We start from the raw sequence: 26,374 nt of genomic DNA, 5'->3' as shown, positions 1-26,374 counted from the left end.
TCTTTCAAAGAACCAGCTCCTAGTTTCGTTGATCTGTTCTACTGTTCTTTTGGTTTCTATTTCATTGATTTCTGCTCTGATCTTTATTATTTCTCTTCTCCTGCTGGGTTTAGGCTTTATTTGCTGTTCTTTCTCCAGCTCCTTTAGGTGTAGGGTTAGGTTGTGTATTTGAGATCTTTCTCATTTCTTGAGAAAGGCTTGTATTGCTATATACTTTCCTCTCAGGACTGCTTTTGCTGTATCCCAAAGATTTTGAACAGTTATGTTTTCATTTTCATTGGTTTCCATGAATTTTTTTAATTCTTCTTTAATTTCCTGGTTGACCCATTCAGTCTTTTGTAGGATGCTCTTTAGCCTCCATGTATTTGAGTTCTTTTCGACTTTCCTCTTGTGATTGAGTTCTAATTTCAAAGCATTGGGGTCTGAAAATATGCAAGGAGTAATCCCAATCTTTTGGTACCAGTTGAGACCTGATCTGTGACCTAGGATGTAATCAGTTCTGGAGAATGTTCCATGGGCACTAGAGAAGAATGTGTATTCCGTTGCTTTGGGATGGAATGTTCTGTATATGTCTGTGAAGTCCATTGGGTTCAGTGTGTCATTTAAAGTCTTTATTTCCTTGTTGATCTTTTGCTTAGATGATCTGTCCATTTCAGTCAGGGGGTGTTAAAGTCCCCCGCTATTATTGTATTGTTGTCAGTGTGTTTCTTTGCTTTTGTTATTAATTGACTTATATAATTGGCTGCTCCCATGTTTGGGGCATAGATATTTACAATTGTTAGATCTTCTTGTTGGATAGACCCTTTAAGTAGGATATAGTGTCCTTCTTCATCTCTTATTACAGTCTTTGTTTTAAAATCTAATTTGTCTGATATAAGGATTGCCACCCCAGCTTTCTTTTGGTGTTTCTTTGGTTTTCCACCCCCTCACTTTCAATCTGAGGGTGTCTTTGGGCCTAAAATGAGTCTCTTGCAGACAGCATATTGATGGGTCTTGTTTTTTAATCCAATCTGATAGCCTATGTCTTTTGATTGGGGCATTTAGCCCATTTACATTCAGGGTAAGTATTGAAAAGTGTGAATTTTGTGCCATTGTATTGCCTGTAAGGTGACTGTTACTGTATATTGTCTGTGTTCCTTTCTGATCTATGCTGCTTTTAGGCTCTCTCTTGCTTAGAGGACCCCTTTCAATATTTCTTGTAGCGCTGGTTTCATGTTTGCAAATTCCTTTAGTTTTTGTTTGTCCTGGAAGCTTTTTATCTCTCCTTCAATTTTCAATGAGAGCCTAGCTGGATATAGTATTCTTGGCTGCATATTTTTCTTGTTTAGTGCTCTGAAGATATCATGCCAGTCCTTTCTGGCCTGCCAGGTCTCTGTGGATAGGTCTGTTGCCACTCTAATACTTCTACCACTGTAGGTTACATATCTCTTCTCCTGAGCTGCTTTCAAGATTTTCTCTTTATCTCTGAGACTCGTAAGTTTTACTATTAGATGTCGGGGTGTTGACCTATTTTTATTGATTTTGAGAGGGGTTCTCTGTGCCTCCTGGATTTTGATGCCTGTTTCCTTCCTCACATTAGGGAAGTTCTCTGCTATTATTTACTCCAATATACCTTCTGCCCCTCTCTCTCTTTCTTCTTCTTCTGGGATCCCAATTATTCTAATGTTGTTTCTTCTTATCGTATCGCTTATCTCTCGAATTCTGCCCTCGTGATCCTGTAGTTGTTTCTCTCTCTTTTTCTCAGCCTCTTTATTTTCCATCATTTGGTCTTCTATATCGCTGATTCTCTCTTCTGCCTCATTTATCCTAGCAGTTAGTGCCCCCATTTTTGATTGCACCTCATTAATAGCCTTTTTGATTTCAACTTGGTTAGATTTTAGTTCTTTTATTTCTCCAGAAAGGGTTTCTCTAATAACTTCCATGCTTTTTTCAAGCCCAGCTAGTATCTTTAAAGTCATGATTCTGAACTCTAGGTCTGACATCGTACTAATGTCCATATTGAGTAGGTCCCTGGCAGACGGTACTACCTTTTGTTCTTTTTGCTGAGGTGATTTTTTTTGTCTTGTCATTTTGTCCAGAGGAGAATAGATGAATGAGAGAACAAAATGCTAACAGGTTAACAACGTCCCCAGCAAATATGCTGTATACAAATCAGAAAAGACCTGAAACCAGGGGAAAAGAAAGGGAAAGAAAGAAAAAGAAAGACAACAACAAAAAAAAGATAAAAACAAAACCAGAATAATACAAAAAAAAACCAGAATATGATCAAATATGATCAGGCTAGTGCATAGATCAGTGCCACACACTAGATTTTGGGCGTATTTTGGTCTGTTAGAAAAAAGTGCTTCCTAAAATTTTAAAGGAAGAAAGACTTGTATATGTACAAAATAAAGGTTGATACAAGAAGGGATGGAAGATGACTGTAAAGATGAAAATTATAAAAGATTTTATAAAAGGAATTGATAAGATAAGAAGTTGTTTGAAAAAAGAAAGAAGATTTAAAAAAAAAAAAAGAAAAAAGAAAGGGAGAGAATGTGATCAGGCAGGAGACTAGAACAAAGCCATACACTAGTGATTTAAGGTATATTTTGATCTGTTAGAGGAAACTGTATCTCAAAATTTTAATGAGAGAACAACTTATATATATATATATATATATATATATGAGAAAAATAAAGGTAACTACTATGAAGGGATAAAATATGACTCTAAAAATGAAAAATAAAAAATGTTGTTTTAAAAAAGAGATTAATAAGATGTTGGTTGAAAAAGGGAAACAGAAAAATTAAAAAAAAAACAGTAAAAAAATTAACTTTGAAAAACTAATGAATCATGGTAAAAAAAAAGCCATGAATTCTATGTGCAGTATTCCCCTAGCGCTGGAGTTCTCCCGTTCTCCTTGATCGGTAAACTTGGTCTTGGCTTGCTGGCTGTTCATGCTGATCTTCTGGGGGGGGTGCCTGTTGCCGTGGTTTCCAAATGGCTTTGCCCGAGGCGGAATTACCCCGCCCTTGTCGTCCGGGGTAAGCAAGCTGCTCGGTTTTGCTCTCAGGAGCTTTTGTTCCCTGCAAGCTCTGGTACAGCTTTGGAGGACCAGGGTGAAAATGCTGGCCTCCCAATCTCCACCAGGAGGAGCTGAGAACTCGGGGCCCCACTCCTCAGTGCGCCCCCAGAGAAAAGCAGTCACTCCCATCTCCCTGGTCTCCTGCCGCACTCCGTGCTCACCCGGCCTCTGACTGAGCGTTTCTATCTCTGGCACCCAACCCCGTGTGGAGTCTCCAAACCCAGGAGATCCCTGTGGTGCACTCCCGTGCCACTCCTCCTAGGGGAGTAAGGGGAGTCTCCCCGGATCTGCCGCTTGTTGGGTCCCTGCTGGAGGAGCAGTGGCCCGACTGGGCCGCGGATCACAGTTTATGGCAACCCTGAGCTGAGAGCCTGCGCCTCAGCTCTGTCTCTGCAGCCAGCTTCCCCGCTCTGATACCTGGGAGCTCTGCTGCACTCGGGCACCCCCGATCTTTCTTGACCCCGAGGATCCTGAGACCACACTGTCCCGCGAGGGTTCCACCCCCCGCTTAGCCACTGGAGCAACGTCCCTCAGCGGAGCCGACTTCTAAAAGTTCCGATTTTGTGCTCCGCGGCTCTATCACTTGCCAGAAGCGGCAGACGGAGGCCCCCTCCCCTGCCGTCTATCCTCCCGAATATCGCTTCGGGTTCACTTCTCCGAATGTCCTACCTTCCAGTAAGTGGTTGCTTCTCTGTTCAGAGAGTTGTTGCTACTCTCTTCTTCGATCTCCTGTTGAGTTCGTGGGTGTTCAGAATGGTTTGATCCCCATTCAGCTGAATTCCTGAGACCAGACGAAATCCAGGTCTCCTACTCCTCCGCCATCTTGCTCCGCCCTCCCACTTTATTCTTTTTAATAGGTGTATTCGTATACCTTTGTTTAACTGATCCTTTGCTGTCAGATGTTCTTTCCTCAGTCTTTGTCTATTACTAAAATTTTAAAAATTTATATCTTATACATGTATCTTCACTCACTGGTGGGGATGTATCAATTTTATCAAATTCACTAGGTGAAGTTGATGTGTCAAATGATACAAAACATAATTTTAGTAGATTTTGCAAAATTGCCTTTCAAAATGGTGGCATACATTTATAGTTCTAATAACAATGTATGAAATTGTATGAGAATATTGATTTCCCTATTTCAGTGATTGAATATTAGGTAGATTTAAAAATATGTCTCATTATGGTTTTGTTTTGATATTTATATATTTTGTTACATGTATGTTTAAACAATTTAATTAGTTAAACTATTTGCTTATCCCTTACATTTGCCTCTTTACACCTTGACACCTTTTTCTATTACTGTGTTTGACTTGTAGGAGCTCTTTTTCTGTCTTGGCTCTCTGTCTCTCTGTATTTACATATATTCATATACCTGAAATTATTTATTGTATATGTTGCAATTGTTTTTTTACCTTTCACTTTACTTTTAAAATTAATTTGAGTTATATCCTATGGATATAGGTTTCAAATGTTTATTAAACCAAACTTACCAATCTATTTTTCACCATAAAGATCTCTTTATGGTTATAAACATTAAAAAGAATCTCTTCATTTACCCAAAAATGGATAAATATTTTTCCATATTGAAATAAAATATACTTTTTGTTTTTTAATTTTATTTCTAGCATTAAGACTTTTATTCATTTGTAATTAAATTTATATATGCTATCCAATTTCTATTATAGGCATTGCTTATTATAAATAAAAATAATATTTGAACTTTTATATTTACAAAACAAATACACTAAGATTTAATAAGAAGTTTTTTCAGTATCAAACTCTGATAGCATACCTAAAATATAATTTATCAAAATCCAAGTTATGCTAAACTTTTCAGAATTGCATCTATTGAATAATTCAAGGTTTCTGCTTCAACTATTGATTCCTGTTCTTCTTTCTTGGTACTGGCATTTTTCTTTCAATGAAAAAGGGCTATTTCACATATTTTATTTTATTTTATTTTTATTTCACATATTTTAAAAGACATTTCACCTTTATAAGTTTCAGCAAAGTAGAAATGAAAGACATTTAAGGGTAGAAGGTGGGAGAAGAAAGTGTAACCACAAAAAGTTCATTAACCCAACAAAGAACTAAGGTTCATCCAGGAAGCTGACCACATTACTAGCATCTGTTACTTCTTGGTACCCACAAAACAATACTGTTGTATACATTTTTCTGCTAGGAGTAAAGCTTTGCTCTTTAAAAACAATTCTACAATTTTACTATAAATAAACTACAGCAAATTGTCTTCCTGCCAATTACTATCAAAAAAAAAAAACCACCTCTTTTTGCTGTTGAAAGAGCTTGTCTTAGATCATTTTTTTCTTCCTATACCTGGTATAAAAAGTTAAGCATATTAAACAAGCACTGTGTTTGGGAACTTGCAAAAAATGCTTGTCTTTATAGCATTCTATTTCAGTTCTCTTGATTGTTCAGCACAATTAAAATAAAGCTCTCAAACACAAACAGTTTGTCAAACACTTCTGGAGGTTTCTCTTGACTCAGGCCTGTAGTGGCAAGAACATGTTATAAATACTAGAGGTGCTCTCCATTTAAGGGAATATGTGCTCCAGGAAAGTTAATTTTAAAGAATCTTTAAATAAATTGAGTCATACTTTCCTCTTGACTATATATTTATAGAAATAAAATATGTAGGAGCCTCACAATACAGTAACGATGATGATGATGATGAAAATAATGGTAATTATAATAATGTTATTGCATCACATTTTAGGGGTTCTGACACAATATCATATAATAATTATCATTTATCAAGTGTTCTGGTTACTATGCTGTAATAAATAACCCTAATATTTAGTGATGTAAAATAATGATTCATTGTGGTCATAGGTTGTTTGGGCCAGGAATTTGGAAAGAGCACAATAGAGATGACTTGTCTCTGCTCTAGGATAGCTGAAGTCTCAGCTGAAAGACTCCAAGGCTGAGATGGTATGATCTAATGCTTCTTCACTCATATGTCTTGTCTGGTGGTTAATGATGGCCATCAAATGAGACCTTAGCTGGGACTTTCAGCTGGAATGCCTACACATGGCCTCTCCATGTGTCCTGGGCTTCCTCACAACTTCGTGGCTAGGTTCAAAGGGAGCATGAGAACCAGACAGAAGCCATAACATCTTTTATGATCTAGCTTCAGAAGTCAAGTACCATTACTTCTACTACATTCTTTGTGTTGATGCAGTTACAAAGATTTACCCAGTTTTAAGAAGAAGTAAAATGGCCTACCTCCTAATGGAAGAGTGTCAGTATCATACTATAAGAAGACAGTGTAGAATGTGAGATATATAGTATATAACATACTATATTGTGTGTATATATACATATATATATGTATATATATTATGTGTATTGTATGGATGGAGGTTTCTGTGATTTGTCCTGCATAACTGACCACCTAGACCTACATGTATGCAGGCAGGCTAAGGAATGTCATTTGTGAGACTTGTGCTGCATAAGTGACCTTGGGAGTCTGATTAATCGATTATTAGCTGGCCTCTAGATCAGAACTAGCCCTTCTGGTCTGGACGCCAATGGCTATAAATTTTGCCTTTTATCTTCTCTGGCTCTAGGTTGGGCTGGCCCTCCCAGAATTCAATCTGGGTGGGGCGGCAAGCACATACGTCCCAGTCTCCTTGAAGATGTAAAGACATGATAACATAGAAATGCAGCTCACTCCAAACTGCATGTAGGCAAACAAATGTTTAACTTCAGACCCTGTCATTTGCCCTATAAATATGGCCCTTATGGGGATGGTCAGTTGGAATTCTCACCTGAGGGGAGGATGCTCCACTCAGGCCTCTCAATCAGGACTCCAGCCAGTCTAACTCCATGGGGCTTCCCCAGCTAATGTGTTTGGATGTTCTAAGTACCCAGTTTGATGTAACTGTCTTATTCTCTTTTACTGCTTACTATTGCCCTGATCTATGCATAGATTTTCCTTCTCTTCATTTCCACTAGGTTTTTACTTTATAATATCAATAAAGTGTTTTTCCCCTTCAAAATTGAAAACGCAGCTGTTGTGAATATTTTCTTTAGAACAGACAGCCATCGTTTGAAAATGTAATATTCTACAATAAGAAATTACTTTTTGTTAAATACTTTACATGCAACATTTTAAACTTCACAACTATGACACCGGTCCCATCTTCCATTTATAGATGAGAAACCTGTAATATCAGAGAGGTTAAATAATTTAGGCAAAGTCACATAGGTAAGTAAAAAAAGCCACAATTCAAATTAAGGTTATTTTATTCCAAAGACAGTGTGCTCACGTACTACATTGAAAGTGATAATTTATTGATAAATTTTAAAAAATGATTATCAAATAAGGATTTGTGTTAGGAGATTTATGTGTTAAGGAATCAAGATAGGCTTTTAATACTTTGGGTGATAGTTCATTGGAAAGATAAACTGGAAAATAAGAAAGAATTGGAACCAGCCTCTATAGTTTCAGGGCCAGAATTTATGGATAAATAGATTATCTTTGGGTTTACCACAATAGATTTAGTGGCCCAACAGTAGCTTTAGAAAACTGTCTTGTTTTTGACTAGTCACTTTCTGTCCTTAGTATCTACTATGAGTTTACCTCTGTGTTCTTACCAACAATAGCTGACTCTTGGTGTGTGGATTACTCTATTGTCTGAATTCTTGCACATGTCTCATATACAAACTCTGTGAGAGAGGGTCTGATTTTGGTCTACTTGTCAAAACCCCACAGAGAGTGCCTTCATTTGTCAGCCTCTAGGGGTCAGCACCCACTCTTAGTCAAGTCAATCCAGAATTTCAGGTCACATCACAAAATCATGACCATCAACTCCAAAGGACCAGCCCTTGGTTATTTTGCTCACATGGCAGCTTTTGGTGGGGTTAGCAGTCAAGGTATCATGGATTATTTAATACTGAAACTTTAAATACAGGAACTGTTCCAGAGCATTCTAGACTCCAAGGAAGCAAAGGACTTATCAAACGATGTATTTTCTGGACATACCAATTTCTGGACTTTTGTGTCACAAAGTTCTAGGTACTAGTCTTTTTAACTGGAGTTAACTGGAGTGACTTGTGGGAGCTGCTTACAACAGGCTGTATTCATTCTTTCTGGGCACCAATGCTAAGAACTTGAAGCAGGACTTGTCTCAGTTGGCACTATAGTTGCCACAATTTTCTGTGAAAAGCCCTGCAAAAGCCAGTGACAACGTTACCTACTTGAGGGCACCAGAAGAAATCATCATTGGAAGTAGCAGGTGAACTATAAGGTTTGAGGGTTGCCATTCTCTGATAATCCAATGTAAGTGACTTTAATCAGTATGAAAAAGAGAAGAACATTGGTCTTTCAAGATTTTCACATTAGAAGGTATGACTAGTTTTCTCTTAGGAAAGTTGTTAAAATGTTCAGAAATTTTGGGAAGAAGATAAGGCATATATTGAAACTTTAAACTCTGCGTCATTCCTTAGAATCTCTTTGTAGTACATAATCCTGGAAAGAATTAATAAAATTCTGACTGATGGAAGATGTATAAACTATAGCCAAATAAACACAGATTCTAGAAATATTGAGAATGGGTTAGTTAACAATAAATTGATTTTGTTGTTATTTTCAATTGATTGGGCCTGGAACCTAGCTTCTTATGAATATTTCTTTAAAAAATTACCAGAGGAAAATAGAATAAAATCAATATTCAATTCATTTGTCACAAATAACTTTATTGTCTTCAGTTAGTAGTATCATTTATTTCAAAGAGGTGAGCAGACGTCCTTAAAAGCTCCCGTTTGCCAGTGACAGAAGACAGCCATAAAGCCGACTTTTTTTATTTGTGGTTAGATTCCAAAATGCTGAAATAGACTATAATAAAATGTGCTTTGTTCCTAGAAAACTATGCAGCTTGTGTGACTTTTTATACACTACATTTTTTTTTCTTCTCTCTTCAGGGATTTTTCTCAAACTTAATTTTCAACTAGCTCATGCTGAACAGATCTCAGTAAATTATACCACTCTCTAGTTTGTTAGTGAGTCCAGAAGATTGAGATTTATATTTGACATCTTCTTCCTCATTCTCCATATTATATTTACCACTAAATCATCTGCATTCTCCCTCCAAATTGTGCTTCATGCCACTCCTTTATATCCATCTCTACTGCTACCTTTGTAATACAAGCAAAAAGACAATCATTTCTTGCCTAAACCACTGCATAACTTCCAAATTCATCATCCCATTTTCTTTCTTGACCCTCTCCAATCCAGTTTTTACAGAATAGCCAGAGGGTTATTTTTAAATCATCGATTGAATTTCAAGCTATTTCTCAACTTAAAAATTTTAAGTGGCTTTGCGTTGCAGTTAGAATGAAATCCAAACTCCTAATTTTCGGCTACAAGATCCCAGTTGAAATGTCTTCCCCATTATGATTATGTTTGATGGATAATTTTCATTTACTTCTTCAGATTCAGATATTTGAGTGGGAACAGAGTGAGGTCAGGGCATTTAGACTGTTAACTTCCTGCAGTTGGTTACCCCAGCTCCTTTCAGATGGACAGCTAGTTATTGCACATTCTCATAACTGCTCACTCCCCTGCACCTTCCGGCCGGGTGGTAATGGTTTTCCACTGGTTGTTAGCTCTGGAGGAACTATATCTTTCCTCATTTATTTCCTTGCTTCTTGCCCACTCCTTTGTAAGTAGTCTTTTATTAAACTTTTTACAAATTAACCAGATTATATGTGCCATCTCTTTTTTGTTAGGAACATGACTGATTAAATCTCTGGTAGTTGGGGTGGCCTGAAAAATGGATTGGGTAGCTCCGTAAGTTTGAGAAACACATAGATAATCTTTTGGTAGGGAGGAATAGGACCCTAATCGTCCATGGCTTATGGTGTCTTTATGATTATTCAAAATGCCACCCATATGGCACAGGCTTAAGTGAATGTGGAAAGCAAGGCAGTGGAATCAAGTGCTGCAGCACTTGGTCTTATGGTAACAAGAGAGACTATAAAGATTATGGATTGGTTGGCTGTTTTGGAAGATCCTAGAAATCATACAGAAAGGAACAAATTCAAAGTCATAAAAATATAACCCGGAGTACAAGATAGAAATCAGAAATCTTCAGGGCGCCTCAGTTGGTTAAGCCTCTGTCTTCAGCTCTGGGATTGAGTCCTGCATAGGGCTCCTTGCTCAGTGGGGAGCCTGCTTCTCCCTCTGCCTCTGCCTGCTTGTGTTCCCTCTCTCTGTGTCAAATAAATCAATAAAATCTTAAAAACAAGAAACAAACAAACCAGAAATCTTCAAGAGCATTTTTGGAGGAGGCCTCTTAATTCCTGTAGTCACAGGGCAGATATGGCTGAGGACCAATCCCAAGGCCTGCTTATAAAGGCTGCAGAGTTTTAGTGCCAGTTCAAGTCTTAATCCCATGGGACAAAGGCTCTTACCTCCCTATCCCATCTGAGGGAAAAGATTCCCCTTGAAATGAAACTTTTAATGACTGCTGCTGGGTGCGATATCTCACAAAGAAGTGCCAGTTCTCCCAGGGACCGACCACCACTGCCCTTCATGGCTCCTCTACCCATAGGAGTTAGATCCAGACATGGACCTGATGGAGACATACAAAGCCTACTCCAAAGGGTATAGCTTATATACCCAAAGGGTTGTAGGACCACATTAGTTTGTATCAGCAGGAATCAGAAGCATTGTAAGTATGGATTCTATGGATGTTATTTGATTGGACAAAAATGACTGATATGCATATGCCCAAAAAAGTTACAGAATTTAATGTGCTGGTATAAGCACCTAGGAGTGATTTTAATCAATTAGGTTGGCTAATTGTAGGCTAGAGACATTGGTGGCCTATTAACAAAAAAGTGTTAAAGCTGGAATTTACCTGGTATACTGCAAAAGAAGGAGTTAAAAGGCCCAGACAGATAGCAATATTGAATTCATTTAATACCACAAACTGCTCAGCTATTCCTCTAACCATACCTGTCAGGAGAGCCAGGAACACTTTCCCAACAGCACATTCTTTTTTAAATGCCTTATTTCACTAATAGTCACTCTTGTGGTCTGGAGATCATGGTTGGGATGCTCTTTCCTTAACTAAATAAATCCCAACTTTGGGCTTTGTTGATTTCAGTAATAGCTAAGCATTAATACTCTGAATGGCAGAATTAAAGAGCAAAGAATAAACCCCGCTTCCAATATCCCAACATCCTGGTAGTACGTACTCTCACATGACATGAGGTTGTGAATCTAAAGCCTTGGGGTGAATCTAAAGCCTTAGAAATAAAAAATATGTTTTTTTTTATTTATTTTAAACAATTTGGTGATTTTTTTCTTGTCTCTTTTAAGTCTAAGTTATAGTAATTAAAAATTTCATTTGTCGTTGGCTTCTTAGCCCTTAAGACTTTTCTTAAAAACAAAGTCCAATTTGTAAAACACATATTGTGTGTGCATATTCATATAAATTTCATATATATGTATACTTCAACTGAAGCTAAAAGAGGGATATAGATAACAGCGTGTGAGAAAGTTTCTTTTGAAGGCTCTGAAGAGCCTGGTTGGAAATCCACTGGTCAACTGGTCAAGGTGATTGCCTTATTCCTTTTAGAATTGTCCTTTCCCTTTCTAAAAGAAAGATGATAAGTTATTGCTATCAGAGGTACTATGTCCTTCAAAAACTCATAAATAATATTTAGTAGCTCAGTAATTGTTTCAGCCAATTCCTTAAGAAGCTTGGGATGTGTGTTATTAGGATCTGATAATTAGATGGAATCCAGTTTTTAATGTAATGTTTGATATGAATTTGTCCTGCTTTTACCACCCTATCACATATCTAGTTATTGACAGGTATAGGAAATTAAAGGAAGGTTGCTTTTGTTTTGTTAGTCTCATCGGTAGATTTTTTTTTTTCTTTTGCTATAAGCCTAGTAAAATGAAAGTGAATTTTCAAGTTTATTTCTCAGGATTCCCAAGATGAGAACATGCATCAAATAAAATACTTCATAATGTGATATTATGAATAAGATTAATGAAATTTATCAAATATGTCAGTGATGGTTTTCTTATGACAAAAGATTTTAATTCACAGGAAAATCCTCACCAGCTTGCTTGAAATCAAGTTTTCAGAGGTTAACCTAATAGCCATAACAATAAAAATGTTGACTGATATTTGTGGAGCATTATGTACCAAGCCCTATGGAATAAGTACTTTATATGGATGATCTCATTGAAGTCTCAGATCAAATCGCTATGTGATATCACATTCAGTTTCACAAATGAGAGAACCAGGCTTGAGAAGTTAGGTAAATTTCCCATTGTACAAGTGGCTAAGACAGGCCATGTTTAAATCCATAGTCTGTACCAAACTGTCTCCCTATTGATGGTGCTTCTCTCTAATTGTGGTGGTGAGGACAGCAGGACTTGGCAGTTAATTTGAGAGAAATTTGGCAGTTAATATTCTGAAAGAAGTAGAAAATACATGAAAGGAAATTTAGGAGCCAACCAGTAAAACCATCATATTTTATTGATAAAGAACATGAGGCATAAATAGTATAATACACAAATTAAGGGAATTTAGGCCTCTCAATTCCTGTTTTCTCATCTATAAAATGGGAATGATAATAATAGAACCTACCTCAAAGAATCACTCTAAAATTCATTACATCCTTGTACTTATGTATCTAGTTTTCCCTCTTTCTAAAGTGTAAGAACAAGAGAATTCAGAAAGTGTAAGTGTTAAAAAGGATAACTAAATAAACCATTACCTACATGCATCACTTTGTATTCCAATTCTCAGAAATGTTAGAATAAAGAATAAGGAAGCATCTGGCCAGGAGCATACATAGTAAAATGAATTTAGATTCAAATTGTTAGCAGGGGTAAAGGTTTTATATTTTCTTTTCTTTTAGTTTCTTGGGGCTAATTTGTAGACAAGAGGAGGCTTAGTATCTCTACGAGGATATAACACTTTAAAAGTAGCAGAAAACCCAAACAACATTCCACTTCTCCAAACTATACTGTTACTATCTTGGTTAACAAGGAATGCAGAATAGGCAGTTCTTGGCATTGGTTTATCTATGTAATAATGCCAGGGTTGCTATCTCTGAAATTATATTGGCCTTTCTTTCTTGGTCTCAAGATGGTTACTGCAGGTCCAGAAATCATGGACGCAGTTAAAGCATGAAAAGGCGGGGCGGGGGGGCGGGGAGAATAGAATCAGCCTCCTCTGTCCCATTTATTAGGAAATGCAAAAGCCTTCCAGAAAGGCTTCCCAGGACACTTATCCCAGTATCTTATTTGCCAACACCAAGACCATTATGTTTCCAACTGGCCTTCCAATGTAGGCAGGTAATGAAAGGTAAAGAATAGACTAGTCAACAGTATTATTCAGATTTATGATTATCATATGTTGACAACATTTTTATATTAGCTGGGATATATATTAATGGAAATGGGGAAATTGCCACTTATATCTGCCACTTACAGAGTATTAAGCTCTAGTATATATGTTAGGAACTTTATGGTCATTTAATTAATACTCAAAGTACCTTTGAGAAAATGGATGAATAAACTGAGATTCAGAAAGGTGAATGCTACTGCAGACATCTTATACATAATATTCTTTGAAACTGGGTTTGACTGACTTGAAAGTTTGTGCTTACAATTGGAACATAAAAAAATGAAACTACCTTTTTCAAGTTTACTTAGTTGAAATCTGGGACTGGGGTTGGTATCTAAATCTAAATAATTTGCTCCCAACCACTAAAACAGATTACCGTTTGCCATCTATATTTAGGAGAGTGTTGTCTAACCTCCCATCATAACATGGGATGATTCTAGAATGAGCACAGAATATACTCTCCAGGCAGGTGTTGGAAATGTACACTTGGGTTTTTCCTCATTTATCAGTTAAAAATGTCAGGATAACAGGCAAGAAAGTTTCAGAAGGAAAGGAAGTATGTGTAAGGTTAGGGATGTCTGGCATAGATACTCTATTTTGCCTGATGATCTGGAAGAGTGTGAGGTTGGAAAAGACAGTTAAACTGAGGAAGTTCCTTAGAAGCAATTTATTCTACCCCTCTGATTACAGTGCCATATATTCTCTATTTAAACTCTTTTTAATACAAATAAGACAATAGAAAAAAAACAAAAACAAAAAACCACAACACCTTAAGATCAGTATTTCTTTTTATTTTTTTTTAGGATTTTACTTATTTATTTGACAGAGAGAGAGAGAGAGTGAGCACAAGCAGAGGGAGAGGGAGAAGCAGGCTCCCCTCTGGGCAGGGAGCCCAATGCAGGGCTTGATCCCAGGACCCTGAGATAACGACCTGAGCCGAAGTCAGCAGCTTAACCGACTGAGCCACCCAGGCGCCCCAAGATCAGTATTTCTTCACAATTCCGTAATAGCTTTAAAATTCTCTTCAGTGTGTTAGAAAATTCCGGAACCAGCATCTTTATGGAAGTGGGAAAAAGGCAAGTATAAGGCATTGTCTTTGTTAACTATGAGATGTTAGTGTATACTTAGCAGGGGGCTTATGATGGTCATGTGCGAATGGAAGGATGAGAATTATTTTTTCCCCACATAGGTTCCCTTTAAAGAGACTTTAAAGGCTTATATCCCTTTAAAGGTAATAATGAAGGGTTTCAGAAAGACGTTTCAGCACAGTTCACTGAGCAGAGTAAAAACATTTGCCCTGTGGATATCAAATACATAGGGAGAAAAGCACCTACAATAACTGATGGCAACTACCAAAGGAAAAAAAAATTAAAAACAGATGTGAGATTTCATTGCTAGCATAACTATGATGACTTTATAAAATGAATTTTGTGCCTCAGGTATCTGGTCTGAACATCTGAATAATCATATTTCTCAAGGTGTCTATCAGTGGATCTGTTCATTATTCATTTGGTCCTTGCTTATGGATGAAACTGTACCCTCTAATGATCAGGAAAAGTGACTTTATGTTAATCCCAAAGAGGGGGTAATTAGGCATTTAAACCACTCCTTTTTATAACTTGAAACTATAAATACATAATATTATATTGTAATTTGTCACATGGTTCTATGTCATCTTTTCACTTCTTGCTATAAGACAAACACATACATATTGAATCTCTGTGTTTTTCAGAATAATCCAAATATTTAAAACTTTATTCTGAGCTTCTAGTAATAATACTTTTAATAAAGGCATGACTTCTTTATTCTAATGATAATAATTACAAATAATAGTCATAACTAACATTTACTGAGTTATTGCTAAATGCTAGTTTCTCTAAATATTTCATAAGCCTAATCTCTTTTCTAAGCAACTTAATGGAATATGTACACTTATTTTTTTTCTTGAGTTCAGATCAAGTGTAGAAACCTTCATAGTTGTAAATGTCAGTAGTAAAACCTTTCCATCATTGCTCAGAACTGATCAGTCTTTCATATACACACATATCGTCTCCACCCTCACCCCAACCTCATTCAAGTCATCAGTTACACACTGACACCTTTGCGCACACACACACACACACACACACACACACACACACACACACACAAACTCCAGACATAAGCCTTTATTGTTCTAAATTACTTTTACTTCTCAGAACTATGCAGATCATGCATCAGGTAGACTGGAAGGTCTTCTGATGCTCAAATTTGGCTATTTTCATCATTAATCCACTTCAGTAAGAGCAGATCTCAGAGAGCACTTATTATTTTCATTTCACAGATGAGAAGATGATCCCCAGAGAGATATATAACCTATCCAAGGTCACAGAACTTATAAATGGAAAACTTACGAGTCTAAAGCCTCAACATATAAGACCATGCTAGAGAAATTTAGATTGTATAGCTATCGAATTTAAAACTCTTATTTTAAAATTGTAAAGCTACATTGAATTATAACAGATTCCTTTTGGGAAAATGGAAATAATTATGGACATTGTTCCTCACAGTTCATAGCAATGCCTTTTGGATATCTGATACTCCAGTGAATGTTTGATGAACAAATAAATGAATCAGTAATAAAATACAGAGGAAAAGCTAATGCCTTGGTAATTTAGAATAACTATTTCTTTATTATCTTCAAGCATATTCAACGTATTGAAGTGTGGATATTTGTTGATACTACATAGTATGGTATCAGTGTTTTGCATTGTTGACTATATATAAGGATCATCTGTGTTCCATGTTAATTTTTCTATTGAAAATGTGTAGGGCGCCTGGGTGGCTCAGTCGGTTAAGCGACTGCCTTCGGCTCAGGTCATGATCCTGGAGTCCCGGGATCGAGTCCCGCATCGGGCTCCCTGCTCGGCGGGGAGTCTGCTTCTCCCTCTGACCCTCTTCCCTCTCGTGCTCTATCTCATTCTCTCTCTCTCAAATAAATAAGTAAAATCTTAAAAAAAAAAAGAAAATGTGTAATGTGTTTTGTATCACCTTTATCTGGATTTACCCCAGTTGACTGAGATACTTGTAAAGAGACACAGGATCAAAGCTTTTAGCTGGTAGGAGTTTAGAATGAATTGCCCCAAGGATGTGCCACTTTGGCATGCAGATTATTTGAGCTTAAAACAATCAAGGCCCAAAACTTTTACTTTTCCCCTAATTGCCTAAAGGAAGTTAGATAGAGGACCTGCTCCAGAAATAGAGCTATCACCAACTATATTAGAATATGATCTAGAGGTAGTAGATGGTAGTAGACAAGGAGGAATTTAGCTTAGAGTCTGTTGAAATTCCTCTGTATGTCTCATTGTTTCTGTATGGCCCAGCAAACATTTATTTACCAAACATTACTCTTTTTCACCTCTTGTGACTGCCTTTCCTTCCTTTTGAAGTCCCACACCTCTACCCCCTTATCCTTAGTTCAGGATGGTGTATATACCTCATTTTACTTTGCTATTTTTGAATCTTTCATATATGGGATTCCTAAACATCCAAAGTTAAAATTTTCTCCTGTAAATCTGTCTCATGTCAGTTTAACTCTTTGACCAACCAGAAGAATTTTGAAGGGTAGAGAAACTTCCTCCCCAACAAGCTTATTGAGCAGAAGCAAAACAAGCATTCGTGTGGCTTCAGGATAACCCCTCACGGTGTCAGGTTTCTCTATTCGCTTGCTGTCCAGAAGAACAGCTTTATGAAACTGCTCCTCATACAAATTTTCTTGCTTCAGGAAATCAGATCATGGTCCCAATCTGACAGTGTGGCTTTCACACAAATTTTGGGCTATTCTTGGCAGTGCTCTCGTGTTGTGCAGATAATTGAGAGTTGACTAAAATATATACATTTTCCTTTAGGATAATCAATAGAAATATGGTTGTAAAGAAAATTAAGTTGCTTTCTACTTGAGGTTTAAAGAAATTGCATTTGTAAAACTTTAATATATCGTATCAAATTCTTTGGGAAAAAAAATAAGAGTACAACACTGATTACATCACTTCACTTCATGTGTTCCTCATTGTTTAAAGTCTAAATAACTTAGCTTGGTATTTAAGTCTTCCAAGCCCTAGCTCCAACATTATTGTCATCCTTTTTTTTTTTCAAGATTTTATTTATTTATTTGACAGAGAGAGACACAGCGAGAGAGGGAACACAAGCAAGGTGAGTGGGAGAGGAAGAAGCTGGGTGAGTAGGAGAGGGAGAAGCAGGCTCCCCACTGAGCAGGGAGCCCAATGCGTGGCTCGATCCCAGGACCCTGAGATCATGACCTGAGCCAAAGGCAGACACTTAATGACTGAGCCACCCAGGCTCCCCAACATGATTGTCATCCTTAAATCAAACTTCTTACACATTTAGCTAGCAAGGCCAAATTTGACTATAATATTTTCCTGGACATTCACTGTTTTCAATTCTTCCTTTCTGTAGGCATTCTCTGACCACTCTACCAAAAATATCCTTTATTATTTTTTATTTCCTTGCTGTCTTTTTTCTTCTTGACCCTGCTTTGTTTTTTTTTCCCCCATAGCACTGAGATTATATTACATATTTGATTATATTTGCCTTATAGCACCTAGAAGACTGCTCAATCAGTATTTGTTGAATGAATGATTTTCTAAACCATCAGGTAACTTCAATTCTCCATATTGAAAAAAAAAGCTTATTTTTCAGGAGCTTTAGAGTGGTATGGTGGGTCAGTTTGTACTTAGCAGTCTTAGCAGTTTAAGCAGGGTTTTTTTTTTTTTTTCAATTTTATTCAGAAATTACCGTGTCCTCTGGGGAAACTGACCACCAGTTTTAACAAATTGACCACCATCAATTCCAAGAAGTTTTATATAGTTTTTTGTACCTAACAAGGATTTTTGGTCACTTACTGCCATGCTCTCAAAGAAAGCCAGATGTGACTTGAATGCGAATGAAACTCTCTGATCTGATATTATTTACATTGTGTTTTTATTTTGTCCATCAGTGGTGGCATGTGATGACCAAGTAGCATTATGTTCCAGTGGGAAGTTGCAGAAGATCTATTGATATAGCAGCCAAGAGACTTTTTATTTATTTGGGATGTCAGTGAAGTCCTTCCTTGAAACTGAATTAAGCCACTTAGAGATGAGCATTATTTTTTCTAAATTAAAAAAATTAAATCCTACAAAAAGTTAAAAGAATAGTATAATGGGTACACATATAGCTTTCCCTTAGAAGTTCTAATTTTTATCATTTTGTCACATTTGCTCTAAAATGCTCAATATATGCATTTTAAATTTATACCTTTTTTGCTGGGATATTTGAAATTAAGTTGCAAACATAATGATATTTTGCTCTAAATACTTCAACATGTGTTTCATAAGGACAAGGACTTCTTTTTATATGAACACATTATCACTTTCATATCTAGAAAATTGCTTATTAACACAATTATAATTTCTAATATGCAATTTCTCCATTTGTCCCAGCCATGTGTGTTCCTTTTAATTGTGTGAATGTGGCTTTTATTATTTGTTTGTTTGCATCTAATCAAGGATCTCAATTTGCATTTAGTTGTCATGTCTCCTTAGTCTCCCTTAATCTATAACCATTCCTTTGCCTCTTTTCTTTTCCCTGTTTTTATTTTGCTTTGTTTTTTTCTTTTACAAACTTGACAAGTTTGTCAAATCCAAGGCAATTGTTTTATGAAATATTCTACCATCTGAACTTGTTTTCTCATGACTACCTTCAGGTTAAATTTTTTTTTTTTTTTTTTTTGTCACATAGCCGTAGGTGGTATTGCATACTTTCCTTTGCATCATATCAGAAAATACATAATGCTAATTTGACCCATTACTGGTGATGCCACTTTGATCCCTTGGTTAAGACACTTTCATATTGTAAAAATACCTTTTTCCCCCTTTGTAATCATGTATAATATGTTAAGTGAAACTTTGAAAATGTGGGGATCCTTCATCCTATGGTTTTTAGTATCATTTGGTGATTCTTACATAAATCAATTCTTACACTGTTGTTTGCAAATTGATGATTTTCTTATTTTATCATTCCTTCTACACAAAATAGCCAGCTTTCTTTTGTTACAGAGGTTTTTTTTTTTCCTCTCCCTCCCCCATACATTTTCTTTTAAATTTTTAAATTTTAAGTAGGCTCCATGCCTTGCATGGAGCCCAGTGTGGGGCTTGAACTCATGACCCCAAGATCAAGACCTCAGCTGAGATCAAGAGCTGGACGCTTAATGAACTGAGCCACCCAGGCACCACTTGACTCTTTTTTAAAATGCAATGTTATAATTTACTTCCTTTAAAAATAAATGTTCCAGTTGTCCCAAATTTGGCCAGTTGGATCTTTGAAGCTATTCCCTATGGTTTTTTGTTATGTCCCCATTAATCATTGAGTATTCTCTTGCTTTCTGACACTATAAGAACATTTAGCTTCACCAGTGATTTTCCTTGCCTCAGCCATTTCTCCAAGGAACTCTGGTTCCTTTATGTGGAGAATGGTATTTAGAAACCAAGATCTTGGCACTAGATGAACACAATGATGTGAGGGTGGGCATGAGCAATTTTCACTTCTATTATATACAGTTTAGTTCCATTCTTCTTACTCTTGTTCCCACTTGTTTAATTTTGGATTTCATACAATAATAGCTTTTCTTCTCTTGTATTTTCTTCAGCTATTTAACTTCAAATGCTGCTACCTAAAATTCTCCATGATTCCTAAGGATTGGCAGAGGATGAGAGTCTTTCTTCATCTGACAACGTGAAAACTCTAAAATTCCGTACTCATTCAAGTCTTTCTCAGTCACTTCTGTTTGTCTTTCATCTGATTTTTTACAGGTGTTCTAAAGCTCCCAAATAAGTAGGGATATTCAGTGAACCACAATATCTGAAAGATAAAGCAAGTGCTTACCTGTTCGCTTTGCCATCTGCTCTGTTTTGGATTGGATAAGTACATATTCAGTCCCCCCAAACAGCATGCATGTCTCAAATTCCCACAGTGACTGGCTTCAGTTCCATCTGGTTGATTCTTTTTATTTCATTACAACTGTTCAGATTTATAAACCCAGCAATTAAAAAAACTTAGGCATATTAATACCTATGTTGCCCTTAACTACCATTACTCAAAAAAAGTGCAATAGGTTTTACAAGACATTGTTTCGTTGAAGGGACTATTATTATTTTAATGGAACATGTTATACATGCATATTATTTTAAAAGGTTTCTTTCTTTTTGAATTTGTCAGGCCTTCATTTACAAATAGAAGATTAACTATACTTTGTTTTAATTGTTTCAAATGTGATGATGGTGAAAAGCAAAATACAAATTCCAGCTTCCCCCATCAATGTTTCTACGCAAAGATTAAGAGTGTCTGTGACTAGTTCTAAAGTGATAATTTCAATTGGCTCAGGTCCATTAACTGCAGGAAAAACACCTGGCAAGGAGGTTGGTAGCAGCCCATTCTTGTTAACCTTTCAGCCTTCACAATAACTATCAGCAGGCACCAAATAAGGGCCTCTAATAAACTGGCATTGAAGCTGCTGACAGCTAAAAACTTTTTATGGGCTTCCAGAACTAAGTGAAAGAAAATGTTCTGATTAATTAGAATCAAAGAATTTTTAAATTCCTTAATCCTAGAATTGGATAGTTTTTAGACATGTAAAGTAGAATAAAGATCAATGTGTCCTCTCAGAAAACATTTTCCTATAAATAAAATGGATTTTCAAAGTATGCTATTTTTGCCACTTTAATCCAGTTTTTCAGCTACTGTGCTCTTTTATTTTAGTAAAAGGGAAAGTAGCTGAAAAATGGGAAACAGTACCAACTTTAGAGGTAGTTTTAACTAGATTCTTCTCACCTGTAGTATAATTTCTGCTAGTGAATTACAGAAACTCTAATACCCAATAACTGTGGGAAATTAGGCCTCAGTCCTGCAGGGGAAACACTAAAGAAGAGTATTTAAAAGCTTCACAGACACCCTTCTCTTTGCCTTGCCTATGAGAAAATCAAACAATTTGCTGGTAGGTTCTATCTGTAAAGAGAATCCATTTGCCACCGGTTATGTGGAAGCTAAGAGGGACTTGAGGAATCACAGGAGAAAGCCAGAGTGGGAGGCTCAACTGCAAAAACCCAGTCAAGAAGCCATTTTGTTTCTGTGTCAGATAGCTGAGACTCAGGTGCTGGACATGGCTTTATTAGAAGAAGGCATGGATAGAGATTGGTATAGGAAGTCAATTCATGCTGCTGACTTTGGGCAAAGACAATTGAGAACCACCACTGCACAAAAGCATGAGGTTTCTTAGAGACTAGTCTCAGCTAACTCTGGTAGCAGGAAGGTAGTGAAGTTCTGCCTACAACAATGGCCCAGCTTTTGGGTGAGAATAAAATGAAGAGTGAAGAGAGTTTCCTGAGACAGTGAGTGGAGATCTGTATTAGAAAAAAAACTAGCCAGAACTTCATCTCCTATGTGCCTTCTTTATACCTCATAATAGCACTTTACCTCCTATCGCTTCTGGTCACCAAATGTGTGGGTTTTTTTCCCCATACCAAGTAATTCTATAACACTAGCGGGGTGACTTACAACTTAATTCTGACACTATCTACCTAGAGATAGCATCAGATCCCACAGGTTAGTGGCTCAGTCTCACAAGACAGCTTCCTACTTCAGATAACTACCACAAGTAGTATGTCCCCAGGGTAGCCACAACTTCTGTCCAACTTGGCTACAAATTGGAGGTTCCCATGGACTCCCCCTCCCCCAGATTTGATTATTTTCTAGAGATGCTCACAGAACTCAGGGAAATATTTACTTAGGTTTACCAGTTTATTAAAGGATATGATAAAGGATACAGATGAACAACCAGATGCAGAGATACATAGGATAAGGTCTTGGAGGGTCTGAGTACAGTAGCTTCTGTGCCCAATAATTGGGGTGCATCACCCTCCCGGTGTGGATGTGTTCACCAGCCTGGAAGTTCTCTGAACCCTGGACTATTAGGATTTTTATGGAGGCTTCCTCATGTAGGCATGACAGATCATTAACTCCATTCCTCTCCCCTATCTGGAGAAGTGGGAACAGGGTGTGTGTGTGTGTGTGTGTGTGTGTGTGTGTGTGAAAATTGCAAACTTCTAATTATGGCTTGGTCTTGCTGGTGATCAACCCCCATCCAGGAGCCCACTCAGAGTAGCCTCATTAGAAAAAAAGATGTTCTTACTGCTCTTGTCACTTAGCAAGGGTCTTAGGAGCTCTGTGTCAGGAACCAGGGGTAGAAACCAATACAGATATTTGCTATTATCTCCCAAAACCTTAGTAGAGTGAGGTGAAAACTCCACACAACTTTCAATCTTATCACCCAATCTTGGAGAGCCTGGTGAAAACAGTTCTCTTGGCTGTTTGTATGTAGGAGGTAAGATTCTGCAGAAACAGATTCAACTAAGGTCCTATGCTCTTAGCATGGAGGGGTCTTTGAAATTAAAAAAAAATTTTTTTTTCAAGCTTGCAAATATTTACTAATGGAAAAATAAATAAATAGGATAATACTTTGAGATATTAACTGTAGTTCTTTATAGTCCATGACATTTGTTCTAGAGAAGGAAGCTACAATATTAATGTTTCAGGGAGTGGGTATAACCAATATCACAAATAAGAGAGAAAAGAATAAACAACTTCTGAAAGGACCTTTGAAACTCCTCATTACGAGAAAGGCCTTTTGGACTTTTCCAAAGCTTGTCTAAAAAAATCAAACAATGTAATTGTTTTGTGATGAATAGAATAGACAGAATCAGTATTTTCCATGCTCACAGATTCAATAAAATCTATTTGGACTGAAAAGAAGGGAGGGATAACTAGAGGATAAGCAAGAAAGTTTATGTATGGTGAGCCCCTCTGTTCCGTGTCTCTACACTTGCTTGAAAAATGGGGAAGCATAGACAGATCCAAGATCTCAGAGCAAGATCCATTTCCTCTTTCTCAGTGAGTACCCAAACAGGTCCCATGATCCAGAGCTCCACCTTGTTCCCAGAATCACATGGAAACAAAAGTCAGCCTAGGATAGCATGTCTAAGATGAGAGAACCTGGAGCAGCCTCCACAGAATTCCTCAAACTCAGCTTTGAGGGAGAGCATTTGGTGGCTTCCTGTGCTTTTTGGAGACTGCATAAGTAATAGAAAGAGAGCCAGACCTGGAGAATTGCTAAAGAAAGGAACATGAGAAAATGCAGAGGCAACCTGCCTTCAACAGTGTCTGAGGATTGGATGGGAACATGCTCATCTCAGAGGGTACAGACAGGAAGAGCTCCTGAGTAAGGACCGATACCATCCCCTCATTCCTTGATACCAAGGCATTACATAAGAACACTAGATTTATGGCAAAACCCCTGGAATAAAGGAAATGGCTTGACTTGATTAAGATTTTATTTTCATCACCTGATCAAATAGAGATCAAAATACAACATTAAGTTAAAGGGCGCCTGGGTGGCTCAGTTGGTTAAGCGACTGCCTTCGGCTCAGGTCATGATCCCAGAGTCCCGGGATCGAGTTCCACATAGGGCTCCCTGCTCGGCGAGGAGTCTGCTTCTCCCTCTGACCCTCCCCCCTCTCATGTACTCTCTCTCTCTCATTCTCACTCTCTCAAATAAATAAATCTAAAAATAAAATAATAAAAAATAATAAAAACTTAGTTTAAAAAATTAAGTTAAAATATTGAAAAATAAGCAAATTTACAGTTTTTGTTCACCTGGGTTTTGTGGATTAAGATTCATACTGATTACATTTAATATTTATATTGTGTGTCAGCTTTAATAAATTCTATTAGAATGTGAGTTCCCAAAGGATAGTGGTTACATCTCTCTCATCTTTCTGACTTCCAGACATCTTGAAAATAGTAGTAACTTACAGGGACCTGTACCCCTGAAACAAATAATACATTATATGTTAATAAAAAAAAGAAAAAAAAGAAAACAGTAGTAACTTAATATTTGTTCAGTAATATTAAGCTAATCCAAAACATCCTAGTAGCAAATTTTCTTGGTTAACCAACTCATTCATTCACTATTTTCAAGGCCCGTGTTCAAATATGTTTACTCATTCAGTGGGTCATCAGACATAACCAGCTACAGTCCAGCATCACTAATCCAAAGACTGCATGAAAGAGAAGCAAACCAGAATGTCCTAACAACTTGGACACATAGATCTCCAGTCTCAATATCTGATATATCACTACTTTTGAAGTACTGTCCTCACTTACTTTCCAACATACTTGACTCATCTAGCCTTCTTTGTACCTTTTTGAATGAATGTACTCCATTCCTACTCAACTTCTTTTGCTGGTTTCTCCTCTTTTTATCTTATGCAGTGTCCAGGCTATAAATTCCACCTGTGTACTGATACTCATACATTTATATATCTGGCTCATGTTTCTTTCCTTAGCTCCAGATGGCCCCTTAACTTTTGCATCTAGATGTCTAATAGGCTCCTAAAACTTAACCTGTCTAAAACTCAGCTCCTGATATATTCCCCCAAGCCAACTCCTCTAGCATTTTGCTGCTATCTCAGTAAGTGACAATTTTCTATTCCCAGCTTCTCAAAACAAAATCCATGGTGACATGCCTGACTCATTCTTTTCTCTTGAACCTCATATCTAAGTTCACAGGGAATCTATTTGGTTCTACCTTTAAATATATCCTGAATCTGACTGTTCTCATCATATCTACTGCTATCATATAAGTTCAAGCCACCATCTTCCCTTGCCTGGATTATTGTTAACATCTTCCCAGCTGGCCTCTCTTGTCCAATCTTGTACTCCTACAGACTATTTATGAACACAGTGGCCAGAGTGATCCTATTAAATTATCATCAGATTAGGTTACTCCCCTGCACCAAATTTTTCCATGGCTTTCTAATTCAGAGTAAAACTCAAAAGCCTCACTGTAACTCCTTCCATGTGATCTGGCTCCACATGGCCTCTCAACCTTCAATTTTTCCTCTTAGGATTTCAGCAACTCTGGCTTCCTTGTCCTTTCTCACACATATCAGACATACTTTCAAGAAGTCCTTTGCACTCAGTATATTTGCAGTTTGGAATAGTCTTCCTATTACATTGATATGGTTAGCTACCTCACTTCTTCATATTTTTATTCAAAAATCATCTTTTAATAGGACTTTACTGGCCACTTGATCTAAAATTTTAATGCTTAACTTCACATTTCATGGGGCTTTCTCTGTTTTATAATTCCTTCTTACAACACATCATTTATTCACGTATATTTTACTTATTTATCTTGTTTATTGTCTGTCTCCTGCTTGACTGTGTTTTGTTCACTACATGATATCTGGCCCTACAATAGTGCTTGGCATATAGCAAGTACTCAGTAAATATTGTTGAATAATTATTTAGTAAATAATGAGTATTTACTAAACTATCACCAGAATCTTTTTTAGTTATATTAATTCATGGCCACATTAAAAAAAAAATAAAACCTATTTCACTAACAAAATTTTTCAACATGGGTTTTATTCTATTCATCACAAAACAACCCAGTATTAAAAATGCTTCTGTAACACAAGTTTACATATGATAAAGTATTACTTTTCTCCTAGTAAATATACTCTCTGAGCACAATGCTATCTGGAAAAAGCTCTGTTAGTAATTAACATGAAGGTTATTATGCCTCATTATAAATTGGTTCTTTATCCTAGAATGGTTTCTGCACCAAATCATAAAATAAGGATTTTGCTTTTGAATGAAGTCTGTGTTTTTGAAGACAATCTTCTGTTTGCTTTTTTATTTATTTATTTTTATTTATCTTGTTCTCTTTTGGTAGAATTTTTAACCTCTTCATTTCTTTCCATGGAAATCTACATATTAAGGGTGAAATATTTTTAATAATTAATTTCCTTATTAA

At 36.8% G+C, this 26,374-nt stretch overlaps 2 non-coding genes across 2 annotated transcripts; both read right to left on the bottom strand.

Annotated features, from left to right (window-relative positions):
• Window positions 1-15,409: 15,409 nt before the first annotated feature.
• Window positions 15,410-15,479, bottom strand: LOC113919111. Its single transcript, XR_003518839.1, has one exon. It is a non-coding gene; the product is annotated as a small nucleolar RNA U2-30 (small nucleolar RNA).
• Window positions 15,480-15,656: 177 nt separating this feature from the next.
• Window positions 15,657-15,736, bottom strand: LOC113919112. The gene has a single exon (XR_003518840.2). It is a non-coding gene; the product is annotated as a small nucleolar RNA U2-19 (small nucleolar RNA).
• Between the last annotated feature and the right edge of the window lie 10,638 nt (window positions 15,737-26,374).

This window comes from Zalophus californianus, chromosome 1 (genome assembly GCF_009762305.2).
Source record: "Zalophus californianus isolate mZalCal1 chromosome 1, mZalCal1.pri.v2, whole genome shotgun sequence".
NCBI lineage: Eukaryota > Metazoa > Chordata > Mammalia > Carnivora > Otariidae > Zalophus > Zalophus californianus.
Note: the sequence above shows the minus strand (reverse complement) of the source record. Positions and strands in the feature narration are given on the sequence as shown.